We start from the raw sequence: 18,606 nt of genomic DNA, 5'->3' as shown, positions 1-18,606 counted from the left end.
CCGTCAGGGGGGGGGGAGGCATCCGCCCCCTGACTGTATGGACGCTCCGCCACTGAAGAGGCCGTCCAAATTGTAATTTGGTGAGTTGCAGTGTAATAACTAAGTATTTTTTTTATCTTTTCCATAAGACCTAAATCTACGACCCATAACACGTATACACTTCAAGCCGCTGTACAGGATTCTATGAACGCAAAATTACCAGAAAATTATCGAGGTACAAATGATGAATTGACATTTCGCAGCATACTGTTGAAGACCTCACTCCTAGATCTAAGGAATTTGCCATTTTGTTGTAAATTGCTATTATTTGAATTGGAAGATTGATCATTTATCTGAAAAAGAGGGGTATTTCCCTAGTGGCCAATGAAACGACTTGAACAAGTCTCATCTTCAAAATCTAAACAAACCAACGACGCAGTGCAAAGCAGCGTTTGAAGAACGGTTGTATGGTTGTACTTCTCTGTTTGTTTAACGTGATTCCCTGAAGCTACAGTACTGGCTTACTAATATGAAGATATTGCAATATATTTCAGATGGTGATACTGAAAGAAACAGACTAAGTATATTGCAATTGTCAAAGAAGAAATCCCACGTATGTCTTGTTTTCCTTTCATATTGTTAGGCTATGTACCTACAAGGACAGGGACATCATAACGTTGAAGTTATGGCTTAGGTCTTCTTTAGTCATATAAGAAAAGTGCAGCCTAACGGTGGCCTAGTCCAATGGTTTTAATGACAACATTCAAAAGTCCGCAATGCCAGCATAAAGCGTGTCCTAGGATCAGCACAATGTAGGACTAGCTGAAATATGGTGATGCTAGCCTGTTAGTTGGTTACAAGTTGAAGGAGAGGGTTTCCTCCCTCAGCATACTGATCACATTAGTTTATTGAAGAAGTGTTCTACATTTGCGAGATCATCCAACTATCTGAACGGTTTTATTCAAACTATGTAGTCATAAAAACCTACTCTTAAAGTACTCTGGAGTTGTTTCCTCTCCTGGTATATTGTAGATTAAAGTACTAACCTGCCAGTGAATAAAGGTCAAATGAAGTGCAAGGTTTTTCAGAGATTGAGATTCAATATCCCATATCATATACAAACATTATTGTAGTTTGTCACCCATAATACTGCAGTGCTTTACACCGCCCTTGCTGGTCAAAGACAACCCATTATTGGAACATATCCAGAATTTCCAGGGTTTGTGCTGGTCATGCTCAGTTCCTATTGAAGTATCTTTAGCTTCAATATCACAAATCAAATATGCACCCAGGCTTTACATAATTTACTTACTAAAAGTGTAGGGGTCTTTTACAACTAACATGGAAAGTTGATTGCCCACAAAGACTGCTGTAGTGTCACGTTGCTATCTGAATGCAAAAGTTCCTAGGAACTTTCAAAAAGCTTCAGAAACAAAACACCAACACTGTATATTTCACTAACTTAAAATGATCAGTGATTGGATCAAAGTGGAACTGCTACAATGGGTTTTTCTTTGTAAGTGAGTATACTTTTGTTTCTGAAGTCTAAAAATATCTGAATAACTAATTTGATTTCATGTTTAGTGTTTCACTTTTGAATTAGAAGTCACTGAGGCTCAGTCTGACGGCTCCATGATGTAATAATGCAACCGTAGGAAGAAACCCTCTAGTGAATATGAAGACAGATCGAGACTGTACTGGCTAGAGGAGATCAGGACCTATGAACCTATCAAGCTTCTTCCAGTATCCTACACTTCTTGATGCACAGAGTTACATAGGAATGGTAAGAATGAAGTAAATCTGGTTTGTTGTGACTTGATTCACCAAACTGCTGGCTAGCAAGCATGGTTAAGGAATTTGAATTCCCCTGCCACTCTTTATCAATATCATGTCATGCAACGGACAACCCGGTTCAAGTTTGATGCTTAACTGGCTAATTGTTTTTACACTTAATACCTGTTTATTGGAAACTGAACTGTACTTTCCTTCCTCTGTATTTTTTCTCTGTGGTTGTCCATGTATACAGGGTAGTTAGCCAGAGACATTCACGTGTCTATTTCTGATTGAAATTCTCAATGTCTCCTATAATTAGGACTTAAATCTCATTCACATCCCTTTCTTTTCTCTTTATTAGGTTAATTATGAAGCGAGCTACTAAGGTATCACCTATTTCCCCTGTAGTTACCAGTTCTCGATGGAAGTCACGTTCATACTGTGCTGACAAGGACAATGAATGTTTCATCATCTGATATTTCTTCCATGTGATGGTAATCACATTAATGGTTAGTATATAACAGTGATAGTAATGTTTCAACAACCTCTGGTAGGTTTTTTGGATAGCATCTCACATCAAGGAATACTCTTTTACCTCCATTCACTCTGACTAAACGAATTTTCTAACAAGTTTCAACTCATCCACTCAGAATACAAGTGACAGAATTAATCTCTAGTAAGGTCATTAAAATGATCGGATTCTTGCTGGATTAATCCAGTACCTGGTATGATTGTAATGAGCCATGACACAATAGCTGCCTAAGCACCCTCTGGTACATTTTACTATTTGCCAAACTTTAAAAAAATGCCTTCTGAGACTCAAATGAATAAATTCTTCTAGAACTCCTGACACTTCTAGAATGGTAAGACTGGAAGACAACTTGTCGGTTTGTATGACAGCAGCTTGGGTTACCTACAAATATGTATTCTGTTACTCGAAATACCATTTTACATATTCCATAATGCTGTAGAAACATTAAAGAAGTCAACTCAGTCTGTATTGCTGAGCTTTGTGGTAGAGGTATTTGTAATGAACACTCCATCAAACAAACAACAACCTGGATTAATTTAGATAGGTAACACACAGGTCACACAACTATGGATAAATTCTTGAACTTTTAATGTACAGTACTTTGTTTGTTATGATGTTTATTTACTGTAGTACAGTAGAGTTGACTATTTTAAGCATTTGCTTAAATATTAGAAAATATGATTCAAAATGTAATTGGACAGTAAAATGCAAATCACCTCCACCTTTGGTATTCATCTCAAATATGTCTATCATATCAGCTGAAGATGATGGCTGGGCTTGCTTCTCACTTAATTCTTTGATATTTTTCTTCAAACTCCTGAAAAACTATCGCACACCAGTTCTAAGATTCACAGTCACATCTTGTGAGGCTAAAGAAGCATTATTCAAGTGAACTGTACACAAAACCAGTAACATTGAGAGCCAGGCACAGTTCCATGCACAGTTGTGTCACCAGATCCACTTTTTTTAAGTCTTTGTTTGTCCAAAGTTGAAAGGATATCATTCTTTATCACATATTTCACTGGGCACTTAGCTTACAACTGTAGCCCCCACCCATCCCCACCACCCTTCTCACACCAAGACTGCACAGAACAAAATGCTATATAATAACAGCATATATATCAAAATCAACTGATAGAAAAAACATGTACTTTAACTCAATCAATGATAGAACAATGTCAGCATTTCAGACATCCTACAAATTATCAACCTATAGACAGTACAGTGCACCATTGGTTCCTTAATTATGTGACCAGAATCCTTCATCATATTTTCTTCAGGCTTGATTCTATATTCAGGGCTGTGTCATTATAAGTCTTGTTTCTCAATAGAATATAACCCAGATTGTAGATTGCTAGTGGTATTACTTAAACTTTGACTGAATATTCAATGTGTCACCAGGAACTACTTTTTAAGTCTTTGTTTATCCTAAGATAAATTATACTATTCTTTATCACATATTTCACTTACTTTGTATTGAAGATTCAATGCTTGCCTCAATTTCAGATTAATGATTGTTTATATTTCAATTAGTTTGGTATGAGTTGAGCTGTATATTCACTGTGGGAAGCATTATGAGACCTTGAACTCATCTTGTACAGTCTTTAGATTTGTTTTCTAGTTACATTATTTTCTTTACAATGTTATTATCATCATGACTGAGTATTTTTTCAAGATAGTATATCATATCAGAAGACATCCCTATTCTTTTACTAATTTTACTTTGTAATTTATTTTGAAACTACAGTAGTATACCATATATTTATAATAGCTGTGTTATATCTATATATTTGGCAATGTTACATGGTAGAATTATGATACTTGCAGAGTTAGTTATGACAATTTAAATGAATAATAACATCATAACTGATGACCAAATGCATTTTGTTTTCTCATCATCAGGTAAACTTGAATTATTCAGTCCTGACATCAGCCTTCTTAGGGATTTGCCAGTTTCATGTGTGGATTACAGCTCTTGAAAGAAGTTTGTACAGTTTATATGAGCAGGGTAATGATTGCATGGTCTGCCACCTGTTTCTTACCCCACCCACCCCTCCCCCTTAGTAAGAATACTTCTAAATGTTGTGTCTTAGACTCGGGGATTCTGTGAGAATTCTTTTGTTCAGTTTTTCTATAACTACAGCATCATCTCTACAAATTGTACAATCATTGTAGGTTTCAAGAGGAGGAAATTCTGAATATTATAGCCAAGTACATCTCTAATCTTTCAAATCTGACCAATTTTAATGGTCATTAGATATCCATTATTTCATTATGAAACAGTTTCATTCCTGTGTGAGCATATACTGCTAATGAAGGCTTTCTATTGTCACTGTCTCCAGGTTGAGTGGATATTATGTAATTTATGACAAGGTCCACCTATCCCATCATATTAAATAGTTTTCAGTGATAATGATAACAATATTGAGTATTGCACTGTGACAAGTAACAGTGTATGATTCTATCACAGAAGATCATACAGCACAATATGACAAGCTCTTAGCATGCCATGTCATATGATTTCCTTAATGCATTTTGTAAGATTTTTATGGTCTTAAAGTTAATATGTACTTCTGTTATAAGTGTGTTTGAGTAGGGGGGGGGGAGGGTTCAGGTTGATGTCTATTGGCAAAAGTGGAAATGAAGTTACTGGGACAGTTGTGAAAGCAAAGACAACAACACTTGTATATTAGAGCATCCTCTGCTTCACACTGGTGTACCAATTGTTTGACAAAGAAATCCAGGCCAGTAATTAGGCCTAACATTGCTTGACTTCAAGGTAAACCTGATATAACAAAGATGAACAACTTCATTGGCCTGCTGCACCGGTCATGTTAAAAGTACCAACTTAGAAAGTGTGCTGATCAATTTAGTATAATCCAAAGAATTGCAAAGATGCTACTAATGTTAGCCTATTTTTTTGGTTTATGGGTAAATTTTCAAAAGATATTCAACTTTAAAATATAAGCGCCTTACAATAAAATGAACTAGCAAATATTGAGTGGTTTCAGGGACACAGAGTCATTAGCTTGTATATCTGTGAGCAATGGAATAACTGTTGAGTAAATATTAAAAAAGTCAAACTCAATAACAAGGGATTTTATTGTTTGCATTAAACATCTAGTTCAGATATTCTCAATATAGAATTAGTGACAACTGATTCCTATTGTCTTGTCTTTATCTCCTCATTAGGTAAATGTGGATTAATCAGTCTTGAGACGATCTTTGGGGGTCACATGTTGTGGATCTTGCACATAATGGTTTACAATATGCCGATGGTAATGGTAAGTGTATAATTAGTGTATAGTAGAACTGGTAAGCTGGGTTGTAGTTATAATTAGATTTGAGTCTGGGTAGAAAGTGATTTTGTTACTGCCTATTCCTGGAGGAACAGTAATTGTTTTGAAACTTACTTGATCAACAAAATCCCTAATGGCCTAGAGAAGAAGATGTAAAGGCTTCAGTTTAACATTCATACACTATATAATAGGCAATGCATACTATACTTTGTATTGCTTACCATTAAGTAAAAGTACACAAAGAGGTGTATGTGTTTAATATACTGGGCCCATTTTTTTGGTTTCGATGAATATCGTAATATTTGCATTTATGATAGCGTATGTGTGTGTGTGCGTTTGTGACGCCCAGATTGTAAACACGATATCTCAAGAAGGGAAGGTTGGACCAACTTCATGTTTAATTGTGTAGGTGTACCACATTAAGTACAAGAATCCTATTGTTTTCTGTGGAGGTCAAAGGTCACCAGGGGTCAAAATGTGGAAACCTTGTAAACACAATAACCCAAGAAGGGAAGCTTGGGCAGACCTCATATTTAGTGTGTAAACGTACCACATTTAGCACAATAATCTTATTGTTTTCAGTGGGGGTCAAAGGTCATTTAGGGTCACTCGGGTCCAATTTGTCCAAACCTTGTAAACACGATGTCTTAGGAAAGGAGCTTCAGCAAACCTCATATAAGTTGTAAAAGTACCACATAGACTACAGGAAGCGTATTGTTTTCTGTGGAGGTCAAAGGTCATTTAGGGTCACCCGAGCCAAATTTTGAAAACCTTGTAAACACAATAGCTCAAGAAAGGGAGCCTGGGCATACCTCATATTTAGTGCATAGACGTACCCCATTGAGTACAATAAGTCTATTGTTTTTGGTGGGGGTCAAAGGCCTTTTGGGGTCATTAGAGGTGAAATTTGAGAACCTTGTAAACACGATAAATCAAGAAGGGAAGGTCGGACCAATTCATATTTAGTGTTTAGAACTACCACATTGAGTACAGGAAGCCTACTGTTTTTGGTGTGGGTCAAAGGTCAATTGGGGACAACAGGTCAAATTGTGACAACCTTGTAAACATGATATTGCAAGTAAGGGCAGATCTCACATTTCGTTTGTAGATGTACCATATTAAATTTAAGGAGCCTAATATATTTTTTGGTGGAGGTCAAAGGTCATTTGAAGTCAGCAAATACCAAACATTTACTTCACTCCCCTCTTACCTGTCTTTCCACACTTACACATCTTCCCAAACATAATACCGTAAAGAAAAGCTTGTAAAGATCGCATATTTGGTTTGAATTGTACAAAGTTGAGTACAAGAAGCATTAATGTTGTGGGCGGAGGTCAATGGTCATTTGAGTTCACCTGGGGTTCATAATGTGAAACCATGTTTAACACAATATTTCAACAAGGAATGTTGTCATATTTAGTATGTTGATGTATCTATCACAATAAGTACAAGAAGCCTGTTGTTGAGGTCAATGGTCATTTCAGGACAGCCTGTGTCATTGTGAATTTGTTGTTTGTCACATCGCACTGCTTTTCACTGTATTAGTATTACTAATATCAAGTATGTTGTACACCCTCACTATACATTATGTCAGATTCATGCATAAAATAGCTGAATATTACATCATCGAAAACACTATGCATTTTTGCATTCTGGTTGTTTTGTGTAGCCATCATAAATTAAGGAACAAAATATTCAGATGACTTGATCCCTTCCAATTTATCAGTGTGTCATAGTGTTGGGTGGCAGGTAAGGGTAGTAATCAGTCTTAACAGCGCGGCCACACTCCTCTGGATTGTCAGCCTAATTTCCACAAATAATAGACAATAAAATGTATGGCAGGCTCATAAACAATCAATTTAATTCATAAGTGCATGTGCCCTAACAATTAAATAGAGTCACTGTACACAAAGTGAGACCCATACACACACTAAGTTAGAACCATACCCACACTAAGTTAGAACCATACCCACACTAAGTTAGAACCATGTAGAATGACTAACAGGAACCATAAAAATCTCTGTTTCCATCCTAACCTTTCCTACCCTTCCCCTTTCAGTACATCTAAAACCCAATAAAATTGATGTCAAATTTAAATCTGAAGATAATCTAGGTTTTATGTCATTTGTCAATGAGCTACTGTATATACTAAGGGATTACAAATGGAAGTCTTTAGTAGGTTTACTGTAATGTGTGGATATGTTGTTGTCAGTCAGTAATACAAGACATGCATGTAGCTTTTGGACCCTATGCATGTCCTCAGAGTAAAAACCAAAGTAATTCAGAATTCCATTCTTAGCCATTGGTCAATATTGTTGAAGGATTCTCTTAATGTGTTCTGTTTAAGATGTACATTATTTGCACTTCAGTTATAATTCTGGCCATTTAAGAGATAATTCCAGGAAACTCAAGCACATGTGCTTTCTACATTTATTTTCTGTTGCAATACTATGGAAGATAGCTCACAAATTTGTTAGAAATATTCCAGCAATTGTTAACATATGTGTTTTATTTGGGGGGGGGGGGGGGAGCTTCACAACTCTTGGGACGTAACATGGAGTTGATCAGATACCACTTCAAGTGTTGTAAATAACTGACTGTATTGATTACCTCAGATACAAAACATATTCCTAAAGAGCAGCTTTAAGATAGAGGCAAAGGTGCTTTTAATAATGATATTAGTCCTATGCTGTTAGCTACCTGTATGTCAGTCCAACAAACCCAAAAATAAAAACAGAAATAGAGAACAATATATATGCTACCCTGAGAATACAGCTATACGAATATTCATACTTATTTATAAGACACAAGGAAAGGCGTTGATGTCTGTTACAAAAAGGATCAAAGACGTGATGAATTTTCACCTTGATAAATCTAGAGAATGGAAAGAAGAGATATTTTGTATTTTCTCTAAAACCTTGAGGTAATACAGTTATCAACATTTCTTTGGTACATTTCCTCCAGGAAAATAAAATAAAAAGTCAAGCTGGAACACATCATTTATGAAATAACTTTCTTTGTGGATGAGTGTCTGGTGAGTCTTTACATGATCATTTCTCAACAGTCAGTTTGTGAAATGGTTATGGGCTGTGTTGCATACCTTTGATCAAATCTACAGACCATATGTAGGTGAAGACAGCTTGCCTAATCAGCTCTATAAATAACATCAAGTGCCCTTTTTTTTAAAATCTACTTGTTTAATTGTGTAGAGCTAACAAAACTTGACTAAACACAATTCCTCTTTTGTATTATGCATTTGTGGATGGAAGATTTCTCTAAAGTGGGGTCAGCTACCGATAGATACCTAACTTAACAGTTCATCAGAAAACTTCAACTTCTGTAGAAAATATGGATTGCCCACATGCCGGACAAGCAAAGTTTTTCTAGTGTGTACCTTCGTCTGATCAATGATGTGTTATACATTGAGAAATTTGAAGTATCAAGTCTTTGAAGTTATTATGTGCATTGCCACCTGTAATCTTGGTATTGTTTTAAACCAATAATACAATAAAATCAGATGAGATTGAATGAATTAGGGATTCTCCCGGTATCTGCAACCATGATTGCTATCTTTAGGTCTTACATCTCCATATAACTAGTATTACCAGTCGTCATAGCTTTTAAGTAACTTTTGAATATACATGAAGCAACAAGGTACTATGTTCACTGCTACTGTATCCTAGATGGACCTACAGTAAGTAACATTTTACTCTTTAACCCTTTTCATTGCTCAAAGGAAATTGTTCTAAACTGCACACTTTTAATGTTGTATACATTTGCTATATTTAAAGTTCTATCACACAAATTTTGTATTAATGATGACTGACCCCTCCCTAGCATGGATGTAGGCTAAATGCCCTGTCCCCCGGCCCACCCCATCACCCCAAAAATCAAATCGAGACTGAGGGTACAGCTAGGTTGCAACGATGTAATATTCGTGTTGACTTAAATCACCAGGATAAAATCAAGTGGAACAGGGTGATCCCTCACTTCTAGAGAGAATATTTTTACAATAAATTTCTGAAGTACAGTATATTAAGATATAACATGCATATGCAGTACAAGATACACAGTTGATAAATCTTCACGATTGTTTCAAGAGTGACAAAACATAGCACATTTTTGAATCTATGTACCCTTAATTTATCTTAAAGAATGGGGCACAGCCCTCCCCTTCACCCCTCTTCTGGATAACATCCCCCCACTGCAAAAAGGTGGTCAATCTCCTGGGGTAGAGCCCATTTTGTGACATGATACCATAGGGCATCAATTAGACCTTAAACCAGCCTTCCCTTTCACCCTTCCTCCAAATTATGACAAATGAAAGCACAAACTGTTTTAATATGACTTATTGACAGACTATAAGGAAATGCGATTTATCAGAACCTGAGATGTAGGTGCTCCTCTTTGGTTAAGAAGATATTACATATACAGGTCACTTTATTAATTTTCATTTTATTTGAAATGCGCAAGATATATTTCTTTCCAATTCTTGGTACATTGGTATGGTGCTTTGCTACAAGCTACAATCTTTCTGTGAACATTTCATTGACATGCTGCTGTATTGCTGTGTATGTTTGGTGCAGTGAATAACCAAAGCCTATTCACCTTGTTAGCCCCAAACAAAAAAAATATTGATCCCACCACGAAATACTCTATCAGTGGAAACAAATATACCTTGATTTTATGCATGATATTATTCATTGAATAAATATATTACACTAAACCATTCTTTTGTAACACTCTTCCCCTTATGCCAATATTTTTTTCATAATGATTTTTCTTCATTGGTGATTTTTAAAGACCAACTATGGAGACTTTTCGATGAACATAAAATCCCAACATTTTGCATGTATGTAATCCTCAACTCACTCCAATTACATTGCTGTAATTAACTTTACCAATTTCGGACGTTAAATACGTGAAAAATGGGAAGAAAAGTCAGCTTTTTATGAAACCTATTTCAGACATTCCTGAACATTCCTAAGACATCAGGTGACCATGTTACGTCACTGTTTGTATACCTCACTCACAACAATACTTTTAGTGTGTAAAGTTGTATAGTTGAGCTGTCAAAACATCAACGATATTACTCCTTTTCCCCCTAAATGCCACAGTTCTGTGTTGTTGGAGGTTGCAGTTATACCTCACCCAACAAAAGCATCAGCTTTTTTAGATTTCCGAGTAAAAGAACCGACGTAAAACGCCGCAGACTTTGGATCAATTTTGTGAGATCCACGAGGAAAGATTTTTCAGCACCCGGAGTATCTCATGCCCATGAGTCCACATGGATGACCCTGCCTCTGTGTATGCTGCAAATGTCTAGCTCATTTTGCGAACATTGTGTACTGTCGACAGCTGTGTCGGACGTAGTTAATGTGAAATTGACCCTTTCAAGTCTCCTCGTAAATAAGCTCTGGACGTCCTTACATGTAACATTATATCACGCAATTGACAGTATAATATTTACTGTAAGAGATGACCGTGTATATGCCGTGCCTAGGGTAGCATTGTTAGTACATGTAGTGAGTTACAACTCACAGCATGTGTAAATGATCATGTTAGGATTTCATCGCATTTATCTATTTCATTTGTTGTATTCCAGTATCGTGAGTTCGTGATACATTGTGATATATTGTCCGTTATGTTTATTCCGGCATCTGCATGATCCAAGGAGTTGAATAAAAACGGTTCTATGTAGGGATCGGACGTTTTATTTCGTTAGTGACTGTCTTGTGATTGTGGGATGTTACTGGTCAAGGCCTGTTTCAACTAGACCTAACCCTATGGAATTACACAAAGCCACGGTAGTATTTCGCCCAGGATTGAACGAGAAACGTGGATTTGGATATTCACTGCTAAATTTGGTTTATTGAAAGGATACTTTTTCTGTGTTTGTACTTTTGGATATTAAAACGAGTAAGTACTATGTTCAGCTGAAGCTTAGTCATGTATATGCTACCCTGGTCGATTCGGGTCAGCGTCTTCTCGTAGTTGTTCGATTATGTTTAGTGTCTTTTTGGTAATTCGTTGACAGTAACGTAAGCCATTTTCCCGTTACATATCACGCATGAGGCATCTTTTAGGTCTATTCTTCTGTTCAGTTTACGGTATCTTGCGATCAAATATAACGGAATCGCCAAGCTGCTTGCATGTTCTACAGTAGGCTATATTATACCGTACGGACCTATTGACGCTCCGCTAAGTAAAAGATGCTTCCATTCGAGTGGAAATTTTGCTAATAAAATAACTAAATTTTCTTCTCAAAATTATCTTCAAGCTATTTGTTTACATTCATGTGTTCTTGTTTTAAGCTAACAGCTTTTCAAACGCTCGAAATTGGAAGTCAAATACAGTACAATTGTTCGCTATCTGTGTATAAACAGTGCCTATATCAGCGTTTGATTTTCGCGGTATACAAACAATGACGTTACACGATGACCAGAGGCTCCTTTGGGTCAATCTCTGTTTTCAGACATTCCAGAGGTTGATGTCACGTGACTACCCAAAATGTCCATTTTCGTGGTCTTTTTATCTCAATACATTACATGTATAGAGATATTGTAACAGTAAGTGGGACTCTCTCTTCTCTTAAAAATTTTTCAACGTCTTCAAACAAAGTTCTTTTTCTCTGGAATTTCCAGAGCAAGAATAAATCATATAGACCAACAAAAGTTAATATTTTTTATTCCATAATTGTATCTCATGCTATGACTTTTTCACCGATTTATGTCCAAATCGGGCCAAATCCGGCTGAAAACACACTTTGCAGACCTTTTTTTGCACTCGCTCCAAAACTTATGTTTTATGAAAGAGAATAGAATAGAATTGTCTTTTAACAGTGGTATCGTCTAAGAAAGGGTCCTATGTATTATATATTTTATTAACATTTTAAACTTTCATTTGTTGTTTACAGGTAGGTATTAATAAGAACTTTACTACCTGTATATGACATTTTATGGCTTTTATTTGCTTTATTTGATGTTTAAATGATTTTTCTTTCTTAAAACAACACTGAGCTGCCGCCCCTACTTTTAGTAAAAAGGTCCGTTTTTAATGATTAAGCCCCGGCCCCAAGTCTGTTTTGTAGCAGATTGGCTATGACTCATGACAGCTACATGTAAGATATACGAAAATGGCTACCCTCGCGACCAATTTTCTGTACTGTAGTTAGGTACGCGTGTATTACATGCTAATTACATATACACATTCTGTACTGCTGAATTCTACGTAGTGCATTCAATTTATATTAGGCCTTCGTATTTGTAACATCCATTTAAGGATAGTACTGGTGTTCAGGTAGCTTTCAGAGCAAGGGCCATGATAAGTTTGTTTGATTGCCCTTCATGTGTTTTTGTATAATTACGTTTACACATTCTTCTACTTCTTAAGGCTACTTAGGCCTAGTGCATTTAAAAATATATAGGCCTAGGCCTATTAGGCTTTCAGTGATAGCCACATTAGCATTGTACTGGTGGTTCAGACAGCTTTTCCTAGGAAGGACCAGGGTAAGTTTGTTTGATGGGTACGTATAAAAGAGGAGCCGGCCGTAGCATCACAACTTTTATAAGATTATAAAAATTGTATAATGTTATGTTTTATTTATAAGGATATGAGATGTATAAGGTTATAAGAAGTATGTTAAGCTTTCTTTTGAACCTGTGATGTTTGACATCAAATGTACAAATAATAAAATAAAATACAAAATAGAGAGGAACTGAGGTGACTATTAGAGGAGGGGGAGACCACCCATCACTTGCATATAAAAACTTGTAATCTTCTTTTACATTATTTTTTCCAAGTCATAAATCCATGAAATCTTCATGTCAGAAAAATTGAGATGGAAAAACGTGGGTTGTTTTGATATCTGGAAGTGGACATAGTTTTGATGGTAGTCACCACTACAGTAACATACAGTAGGTCATTAGGCCTAGCTCTCAAGGCAGGCATCAAGAATATGGTCGAGTTGTTCGCCTCTTCTAATTTGGCCGTTGTCATTGACGTCAAACTATATGACCAAAAAGTCCAACAGAGACTGACCCAAGATGAAGGATACCACATAAAAAGCAAGTTCTTAAATATTCTATGACATTACTAAACCTTGCAACGTCGTTCTTTCGACTAACAGGCAATGAGCGCTAAATGCAAGACTAGCAGGATAAAGTGTAACCTGCAGAGACTATTCATGGCAAAAATGCAAGTTATATATTAGTTGTACAATGATTGATATTGATTGTAGAGACAGAGCAAAGATTTGAAATTAGGAATCAAAATTAAAACTTCCAGTATTGAGATACTGCGTCATTGATGCTCTTGTTTGATGGGTTATAGTAGATTTTCGAAGATTATTGTTTACACATGTTGATTATGGGTATGTTAACTCCCAAATTAATGGAAAATCCCCCCCCCCAAAAAAAAAAAAAAAAAATTGTCTCCATAGTTGGTCTGTAAGAGAAGCCTGGTATGTTTGAATCTTAGCTGTTGATTTCCGATATCACTACATCCATATTATTAACATATTCTTAGTTTCTCCTTATACTTTGCTATGTTCTTTTCTGGTCACATTTCACCTTCATGTTTCTGCATTACTATATATGGTTATATTTATTACTCTATCAATACTGCTGTAGTACACAGTTGGTCCTCGTAATAAATAAGAAGAATTGTTGTGTTATAAACAATGCTTCCTCAAGCGGCTGAGTGATAAATATATTAATAAACTATGAATGGTGTATAGGGCCACAGACTATATACTTCGCTCCTGTCCATGATGTAGGCCCAACCATTCATACGTTATGTTCGCCTTTATATACAGAACATTAACTTGAAAGGTAATGTAGCACCTAATTAATTGAAATGCAATAAATTCTAATGACTGTTAGTTAAGGCTAATGATGTATTAATAGCCTCTCATATTTATGTATATGGTTGATGATTATTCATGAGATGCTGATTATTGTGTTTACTGTTTAAACTTAAATCCTCTTTTCCTCTGTTTATCATTCCCACTTCCCAGCCAGTTTTCCGTTGTTCATTTATACTTGTATAATTATACTTTATGTATAATATAATAAATTGTTAGAGGAGTGGAGAGGGTGGGGGAGATGGAGGAGTTTGAGGGAGATGGAGGTGGTCGGGGAGATGAGGGATGGGGGGTGGGGAGATGGAGGGGTTGGGTGGAGAGGGTGGGGGAGATGGAGGAGTTTGAGGGAGATGGAGGTGGTTGGGGAGATGGAGGGGTTTAGGAGATGGAGGGGGTTGGGTGGAGAGGGTGGGGGAGATGGAGGAGTTTGAGAGAGATGGAGGTGGTTGGGTAGATGAAGGGGTTGGGTGGAGAGGGTGTGGGATGGAGGGGTTTGATGGAGATGGTGGGGATGGATGGGGTATGGGGATGGAGTAGGTGGGGGATAGAGGGGGTTGGGAAGATAGAGGGGGTTTGGGCGATAGAGGGGGTTGGGGATATGGAGGGGTTTGAAGGAGATGGAGAGGGTGGGGGATGGATGGGCTTGAGAAGATGATGGGGTTTTGGGAGATGGAGAGGGGTGAAGATGGAGGTGTTTGAGGGAGATGGAGGGGGGTGGGGAGATGGAGGGGGTTGGGGATGGAGGAGGTGGGGTGAGGATGGAGGTGTTTGAGGGAGATGGAAGTGGTTGGGGATGGAGGAAGTGAGGGATAGAGAGAGATGGAGGGTGTTTGGGAGATGGAGGGGGCGATGGTTAAAGATGGTGTTTGTTCTATCTTCCTAACATACACCTTATTCCCCATATGGCTTCCCCTCACCATGTTTTGGCTACGGCTACCACCATATGCATGATCTTGTATTGGTACGCTTTGTGCCAACCGATGATGGCGCTCCGCTCAGATAGTGTCATAACGGTCTCTGTTTGGAAATGACCAACCCACTAAAATTTCTTGTAAAAGCGCCTGGTATATCCGCACATCAAAGCACCATATGTAACATTTGGACAATAATTGTTTTCCCGATGTTCCTTAACTGCCGCTGGGAATTCTACCCAGGCTATTGCCCTGAGGAATATCTTTATTGTATTGATTTGTTGTTTCCAATGAAGCGAATGCGCCTTTATACCAAAGAGTGTTTTTGAATGTACTTATAATACCATATGTGTGCATGTTGTGGATATCTGGATAACAAGATATTCTTGTGTGCAAAGTTTTCATGTTTCCATTTGGGTTTAAGTTTCATTTTGAATAATCATGATTAAGGCACTAAGTTACACCAGGATGTGAAATAGATAAGTCATTCTTAATTCAATTATAATCTTGTCAAATGTGACTTTTATTAAATATATTCATGAATGACATATCAAATCAGGCACCAAACAGAAGTAAACCTAAAGACTTGTAGAGTCCAACCCCTGGATCAATGGCGGGGACTCGTCCCTGGACCCTACCCAAAATGCTTTGCAATAAGTCGCTCACCGACTCGACTCTGTGAGTTTTTATCATGCTCTCTTATTTATGCCCCCTCACCCCCACCCAACTCTCAATTCGGATTGACGCTCCTGATCAGAGCATTTTTTTTAAAGCTGCTGGTTGTGTTTGTAGCGTTATCTCCTACGCCTATATACTGGTAAACTAATCATTGTCTGATTTTAATTTGTAGTAATACCTGATTAGTGAAACAATATGTTCGCAAAACTCGAGGCTGTCACATCTCAAAACAAACAAAGAAATTTTAAGCAGTATTATCCACAATCCGGTGATACCATCCTCTATCGTTTAATAAGGAGGATTTGAATTAATTTGCCCACAATGAATGTTGAAATTAGACAAGAAGTTGGAGGATTTGTAAATGAGAGAATAAAGCATTACATTAATGTAATTAAGAGCGGAGACACGATTGAGGTGTTTGTTATGATATGTAATATGTCATGACTTGATCTCAACATGAAACAGAGGTACGCAATGCAAGGGCGTAGGAATCGGGGGCGCCAGCCCCCCAGTGAAAATGTGGGGGGCGGAAGTATAATTCCGCCCCCCCCCCCGCTTCGCAAGTCAGAAAACCCCTTTTTCATTTCCAAATGAGAAAAAAAATCTCATTTGGAGCACCAAATTGCAACTAAGGCCCGGTGAAAATACAAAATTAAGTTTAGAAAATGGATTCGGTGTTGAAGTGTGCTATAATGCACCAAATTGCATCTGAGGCTACCTGGAAATGCAAAAAATTCCAAAGGGGAGGGGACACCCCCACCTTAGACCCCTCCCCCAGGCCGGCCATCAGTCTTCAGCCCCCCCCCCACTCAAAAGTACCTTCCTACGCCACTGACGCAATGTATAAATGAGCGCCTTTATCTGCCTTGATTTATTTTAATTCATCTCCTGACTCGCGAACAGCGAGAACATAGTCTCGTGCTGAAAATCAAGCTTGCATACGAAGAAATGCCCAGATTGATGAAACCATCTTTCACCTTTTCACACCCATCCCCCCCCCCCCCGCCCATGCGTCTCCCATCTCCATTTTTCCCGTCTCCCATTTTATCCGCTCATTACAAAGAAAGTGAATGACTTGGTAAAATTTGCGGCCAAGTTTAGCGCTGAGGAAGTATCGTACCTGAAATGTGTAGCATTCGTTCAGTTCGCTCTGTTCTGAGTCACTATGTACCTGCAGTGTTAGAAGACACTTGAGTCAATGCAAACAGATATGCAATCGTCGTGTAATGTTTACTTGCATGGGCGTCAATCCAGGGGGGACGGGGGGACACGCCCCCCCACATTTCGATGAGTGGGGAAAACAATATCAAATGTCCCCCCACACATTTGGAAAAAGTAATGTCGCGTCTCTACTTGGTTAGGATTTACACATCTCAGGGTTCATATCATCGAATATCACTCAATGTTGCTGAATGGAGAGTTCCACCCAGATCTCGTGAGTTGGTACCCTGCGCTCTCCGACAATCTGCCTTTCTTTCGAGGCCAGTTCCAGTTGTTGTCGGTTGAAGGGTATAGACAAATATTCAAGTTGATGAATCCAGCGGTACGGGCTATGTTTGGTGAAGTCGAAGCTCTCTTGTGGTTGCTCCTCGTCTCCTCCGCCAGTTCGACGGAAGCCGAGGGATCTTTTAGTGCTTTGAGGCGTTTGAAAACAAGGCTACGGAGCACCATGACTCAACAGAGGCTGAACCATGTGATGGTTTGCTATATTCACCGCGAACGTCTAGCCCAGTTGAAGCCTGAGGCGTTAAGTTCGTTGGTTCCTCGGAGTTACAGACGTCGCATCTTCGGGCGATTCCAGTTGAAAATAGTGCGCTCCGTCATTATCATAAGAGACGGCACTTCAATGCTAGAGCCAAAGCTTGTACATAGTGGTTGTTTAGTTGTAGATGGTGTTTCAAAGACGGTGCCCGTTCCCTAATATTAGGGAAATGAAATCGGGAGCATATTCCGTGGCAGCGCATCCCATGTTACCTTGTTGTTGAGTGATTCCGGAGTTTAATCTACAGTGAGAACACTGGGTACACGCAGGGACGTCGCTAGAGAGGGGTGTGTAAGTGTCTCACCCCAAACTTGGTCAAACTGACGATAGTTTGAAATTAGGAGTGCGACAGTCGGAATTTCCGACTGTCACACTCTAGTTTATCTAGGCCTATTCATGTATTCCTGTGATTGTGAATGACCTAAAAATTAAAAAATGTCGATCAAAATTTACCTTTAATCTGTCATATTTACCACGTTTTCCTTGCCACTTTGAGAAATTGTATCACGCGATTCTTATACTCCACCGTACAAAACTTCCTATGATTTTGAATACTCCAATTAAGAAATGCCTAATAGAACTACCGTCATAGGCGTAGGAGCCAATTTAATTGGGGGGGGGGGGGGGTTAACGACTTGCCGGAAAAATATAACCACAATTTTTCGCGCGCGTTCCATACGCTAATGCATATCATATAGACATGCATCGGTGTTAAAAAATCGCATGTTAATAGCATACAATCATTTCCGTCTTATTACCCTTCCATATTGGTTAGAATTATTTGAAAGTCGTTACAATATTAATGGTAG

General features: G+C 38.0%; 1 protein-coding gene across 6 annotated transcripts in view; it reads right to left on the bottom strand.

Annotated features, from left to right (window-relative positions):
- Nucleotides 1–18,606, bottom strand: part of LOC139970040 (uncharacterized) — a 110,394-nt gene that overhangs the window by 45,841 nt on the left and 45,947 nt on the right. The window lies entirely within an intron of this gene.

The sequence above is a fragment of the Apostichopus japonicus genome, chromosome 7 (assembly GCF_037975245.1).
Source record: "Apostichopus japonicus isolate 1M-3 chromosome 7, ASM3797524v1, whole genome shotgun sequence".
Taxonomy (NCBI): Eukaryota; Metazoa; Echinodermata; class Holothuroidea; order Aspidochirotida; family Stichopodidae; genus Apostichopus; species Apostichopus japonicus.
This window is presented reverse-complemented; position numbering and strand designations above follow the sequence as displayed.